The sequence below is a fragment of the Zea mays genome, chromosome 9 (assembly GCF_902167145.1).
Source record: "Zea mays cultivar B73 chromosome 9, Zm-B73-REFERENCE-NAM-5.0, whole genome shotgun sequence".
Lineage (NCBI taxonomy): Eukaryota > Viridiplantae > Streptophyta > Magnoliopsida > Poales > Poaceae > Zea > Zea mays.
In genome coordinates this window covers 150,072,733-150,078,739 of record NC_050104.1, presented here as the reverse complement: position 1 = coordinate 150,078,739, position 6,007 = coordinate 150,072,733, and positions in this window count along the sequence as shown.

Below are 6,007 nucleotides of genomic sequence, written 5' to 3'. Positions count from 1 at the left end.
AAGTTCTTTTCGGTCGCCAGCGCCAAGGGGCAGAGGCGCCAGGGGCTTCGGGGGAAGGTTTGGAGATCAACCAAGAAAAATTTATTGCCTATTCTGTGGTGAAGACAAGGGCCATACCACCAGGATGTGTCATGTTACCATCCAGAAGCAGAAGGAGATAGCAGAAGCAGCTACGCAACAAAGTCAGCCGAAGTAGGTCATGCATACTGCTTCATATCATTCGCCTTATATTCCAGAATATGTAGGCAACCACCATGCAGCTTCTGTTGCTTCGGCAAGCCAATCCCAAGCATCTTGGCAGCATCCTCCACCACCACCGCCGACGCAGCGAGGGCAGCAGCCAGAAGGGAGTCAGAACAATCACCTTCAAAGAGACTTCAGAGAGGAGTCCGAAGCTCGCACAGTCAATAGCACTGTGCCAGAGTCAAAGCACATTTATTGACAAATATCCTACTTCAACAGCAAGTTTTTCGCATTTTTATATTCAGTACTACCTTTTAGTTAATAAGGAACAATTATGAGAAGTTTATATGTCTTTTATCGTTTTTTAAGTTCTTGTAACACTTTCTCCTTTTTACCATAATAAAAACATGTCCTTTCCATAGGCTTGAGTTGCCGAAGCATACGACTTTATGGTGGCATGAAGGACCTTTGTATTATCAAAAATTTGTTCTAACAGACACAGTGCAACTTCTGCAAAACACTGAAAAGTCGTTCCTAACGGAGCGCAGTGTAAGTTTTCTGAATCTACAGCGAAAAATAAACGCTGATTCCGCTGAAAGTAAAAGGCGAAGAAGCTCCTAAGGGAGGCTTACAGCGAAAAATAAACGCTGATTCCGCTGAAAGTAAAAGGCGCAGAAGCTCCTAAGGGAGGCTTACATCGAAAAATAAACGCTGATTCCGCTGAAAGTAAAAGGCGAAGAAGCTCCTAAGGGAGGCTTACAGCGAAAAGTTAGCGCTGATATATAAACTATGTGTGCTCTATTACAGGGATTTATATCTGTGGCGCAAATATCATTTTGCATGACATAACATCATCACATCATTTTTGCACAACATAAGCATCATACAACATATTGCATGAGGAACAAGAAGGGGATACAGTGTTGATCTTCGGAAAATATTTTGGAAAAGAGAAAATTGTGCTAAGGCACAAGATAAATCGAGACGCAGCACAAAATCTTCTTATAGCTTCGGAGAATATTTCACGAAGCTTGGATATTCTTCATCAGAGAAGTAAGCAAACTCTTGTGATATACAAAAGATTTTCTTCATGAAGCATGAAAAGAAGGGAAGGTGTTTTTTCACCGAAGGCTCAAAAATGGTATGTATGCAAAATTTCATGCATCGTAAAGAATTAAACTATAAATAGATTATATATTACATTCAAAGTTACAATGTATTACACATGATACGATCCAAATGTTCCTACAATAGCGATTAATCTTCCTTCAGAACTATTTTCGCGGCTTCGTTCAGTAGCTGGTCGACAACCTTGTCCATAATGGCTTCGGCCATTTTTCTAATCTCATCGTCCCCCTTCGGGTGGGGGCCCGGAGATGCCTCAACAGGTTCTGAGGGAAGAGAAGATACGACTATGTTACTATTACAGACCGCGAACAAAGTCTGGAATTAAAAATTACAGTATAATAAAAACCACTAATTAATACCTATTTGCCCTTCGGGCTCTGTACTTTTCTCGACAGCTTCTGCTACTTTTCTAGCATCGTGGATGCCTTTTTCACTCTTTTGAATAATTTCTTGCGCCATTTCTCAGCCGCCGTTATCCCAGATATCGGTAAAGAATTTCCCGCCGACCATGCTTGCTTCGGGTGAGGGGTCTTTAATGTCTTCAGAGGACAAGGTAGCTTCGGACTGCGCTAAGGATTTTACATGCTCGCAACCTTTCCTCTCCAAAACAGCAGCAATCCCTCTAGCACCTGAAAAAGCGTAGATGTCACCGCGGCTATTTAGGATTTCCTCGAAGGCCTCTGCTTCGTGACTGATCCATTCCATTGGACCTTCAGGATTGCCTCTTGAGAAATTCTCTTCACTAGAGAATGCGCCAACGCTGGCGAAGCTGGACTTTATCTTCTTGACGCACTCTATGGATTTAACATAGCATTTTCTCTAGGATGCACGAAGCTCCTTAACACTTATCTCTAAATGATTGGCCAATTGATCACTAAGCTCTCGTTTTGTTTCTTCAACTATACGTTCTTCTTTAGCTCTAGCTAGCTGTTTCTGAAGATCTTTAATTTCACGCTTTTGGGCTTCGGCCTGGGCCTTTGAGGCAGCTTCGTCCTTTTTACCTTGTCTACCAATGTAAGCAGAATTTTATCCTTTTCCAGAGCTTCGTTTCTTAGTTTAATAACTTCGGATCGTAGGTTGTTGAACGCAATTTCATAGCTCTCGTCTTCGGCACTTTTTTGTGCTCTCAATGCATTGCTTAGAATTAAACCCTATATGTAAAAAAGTTGGTATAAGAATAAAAAAATGAGTTACGAATTATAAAATTTCCAAACATCCAGTTCCCATACCTTCAGGCTATTGTACGTAAGACTATCCGCGAGATCCTCCTTCGTCATAGCACATAATCCAGCTTTGAGCTTCGGAAATCCCATACTTCTAGCCATCTCCCGACATATGGATAATTCTTTGTTGTATGGGAGGCAGTATAGGAAATCTTCTTCGTTCGTCCCATTGAACACTAGTGCCCCCTTCGGATATTTCAATTCTTTGGCATAGTGATTAGCTTCAAAAACTTCTACTTCCGATAACTTTTTCCCCGAAGCATGTCGCACGATATAATCGTATATTTTGGAAGATGCTTCGGGGGCAGCGATATCAATTTCTTCGACCAAAGTTGGCTCTGACATTTTCATTTCTTCGGTTGCCTTTGCAATTTTTGCTTCTTCTGTTTCCAAAGGTATTACCTTGGTTGGTTCTGAAGGCTCGGTTTCAACTCCAGTCTGTTGCTTCGGAGCTTTAGCAACGGATACTTCAGCAAGCGCCTCAGAAGTTTCAGCAGTCTTCTTTGGGGTTGTGCTTGGAAGTTTAATTGTTTCCAAAACATCTAACACATTAACCATTCTTTTTCTTTTTGGGGTCACTGTTGGCCCCTTTTTAATTTTTGCTGCTTCAATCTCTTCTGAAGGACTTAAAATTTCTGATATTTTCACTCCCTCAGCTGATGCTTTCGCTTCTTCCGTCTTTGGTTCTTCCACCTTTTCTGTCGCTGGCACTTTGGCCATTTCTGTGACTTCTGGCAGCAGCGTTGGCTCTTTAACCTCGGTGGCCGAAGAAGTCTCACCGGTGAACTCAGGCACCGTGGCTGGTTCAATATAGCGTGGCCGGTGTGTGAGAACTTTTATCCTTTTTCTCTTCGGCGCTGGCTCGCTAGGAACAGCTACAGCTGTTTCTTTCGCAGAAGTTGTGCCTTTTCTTTTTTGCCCCCGTATTGGATAGCGATAGTCGGGGTAGACAAACCCGACTGCATCAAACACTCGGTTGAGTCTTTTCTTTTTTCGGCCTCCGAAGGTCGCTGACAATGCAGTGTCTTCGGCCTTCGAATATACCCCAAGCAATTCATCACTTACAGTCTCAATGCTCTTTAACCAATCATCATCTGGTTCAACGAACTTGTCTCCGTACTTGAATGTATACTTTAGCCTGACTAGCCCACCTTCGTCAGTTTCTTTAACAGTTTCTTTTGGCATTTCCCAATTATGTGCAAGAGGCCACACTCTGAAGGCAATGTGTTCTTGTGTTAAATCCCTTGTCCCAATAAAAGAGCAGACAACTCCGAAGGCTCTCTGGCATTCTTCGGCTGTTTCATTCATTTCCACCTTCGGCCTTCGCAGGCCGAAGCGTTGCCAGATGGGACACATAATGATCTTCTTTATATCTTCTCGAGATTTCAAGTCATTCTTCACGTAGAACCATTCCATCATCCAGTCGCCAGGCCATCTCTTTCGAAAGGTCGGCACTGGGCAGCTTGACCCAGATCGAGAGCCGAAGCTGTAACAGCCAAAGTTGTTGTGATATTGTTCCTTACCCCAGGGTTTTTTCTCGTATAACAATTCGTGTATGTTGTAGAAGCTTTTTGCATCAGGTTCCAAGCCTTAGCTCCTCACGGCCCATACGAAGATGTTCATCCTTATGATTGCCTTGGGGGTAAGTTGGTGAAGGTGGATTTCAAATATCTTCAGCACCTCTACAACAAAACTGCTCAGGGGAAATCGTAGTCCAGCTTTCAAGAAGCTTCAAAATATTACGACTTCATTTTCCTCAGGAGTTGGGCAAGTCTTTTCTCCTTCGTCGGCCCTTACAATAGACAAATCCCGGAAATATCTTCCCCTCATGTTGACAAGATGATTCTCTTTAATACTTGATTTGCCGAAGACCGCATGGCTTGGTCGCCAAGGTCGATCTTTGGAGTCTTCGCCACCACTATCAACATCATAGCTATCGCTGTCACCAGTATCTTCAGATAAACCTTCCAAAATTTCTTTAGTGATCTTCTCTGTATTAGTCTTTGACATAGATTGAAGAAAACCCAGATGCATCTCTTCAGAAAGGCTCAGCTTCATTTCGGCAACAACCTTCTTCTCCTCAGACATCCCTTCGGATTTCTTGCCTCTCGCTTCCGAAGCTTAAAACTAGGGAGGCAACCAAATATTTGTGGGCAGAAAGCTATTTGAGCACGCAAAACAGATGGCAAGAGAGCGTACCAAATAAATTGTGGCGAGCCACTATTTATACACCCATTATGTCGAAAACTGGAGGGTCCCGCTTGTCAAAGACTGTTGCTATTCTAGCAAAGGGAAGGTGTTTTTTCGGACCTTCGGCTCAAAGCCTTCGTCCATGTCGCAATATAAATTTATCATTCCGACAAATTAATATTGCGAGGGGCTACTGTTGGGGGCCTTCGGCCTCCGAAGGTCCTCAAAAACACGATTTGACAATGTTTTCCAAGTGGAACATGTGAACAGGTATCTTCAGAATTAGGTTACTGATATACAAGCGTATGATCAAGACGAAGCTTGAGTGAGACGGAAGGCGATTATGATGAAGGATAAGATGACCACGAAGCTATGCGCAGAAAAGCTTCGGCATGACAGCAGGAAAGGGGAACCGACCTAAAGATGAAAAGCCTAATTAGACCTCGAAGAAATACTGTAGAGTTATTGATAAATATAAAGGGCATTAATGTAATTTTACACGGGCTGCGTCTTGTGCCTATAAATAGATGAACAGTACTCCCGTACTGTTCACGCTGACTTGGCATTCACTTTTGCGCCACGCCTGTACTTTCTTTCCTTCAAGCCGAAGGTATATTTGTAATTTATCTTTGTTTACATGAGTAATATAAATAGAAATATATTAATGATAATGTTTACATAAATTATGCTACTTTCTGTATTTTGTTTGAACGTTCTTCACTTTGTATCATGATCATGAAGGTTCGTCCTTCATGACCTTCGTCCTAAATTCATTATATCCGAAGGGAAATAATGATTAGAAGGACGAAGGGCTTTTAATATTTAACATTTTATGCTGCCTTGTTCTTGATTCATAGCATTTGAGAACAAGTCCTCAACAGTAGGGCTCAACTGCTACATCAACTTTTTGTGGGGGGTGTATTTTATTTGAATACAGAACATATTACCAAATGTTGTTCGCGGTTAACTAGAAACCATTCATATGTTTTATCCGTACTATTTAGGGTTCAGGGTTTATTTTCATAGATTGCTTACCTGAGTATCTGTATGATTACATGGATGTAAGTACATTGTCCTAATGTCTAGTTCACTAATCACCTAAATCCACATCAGATGGATTCAACAGACTCCATAGCCGACAAGGCAATTGGAAGGATGCAAGAGATTGCGGACAAGATATTTTCCGTAGCTCGGGAAACAATCCGTCCAGGACACGGGTTGACCTCATTTGAGGCTATCAAACTACGTGTAGCATTGGAGGACATTGCTTGCATGCTTGAGCA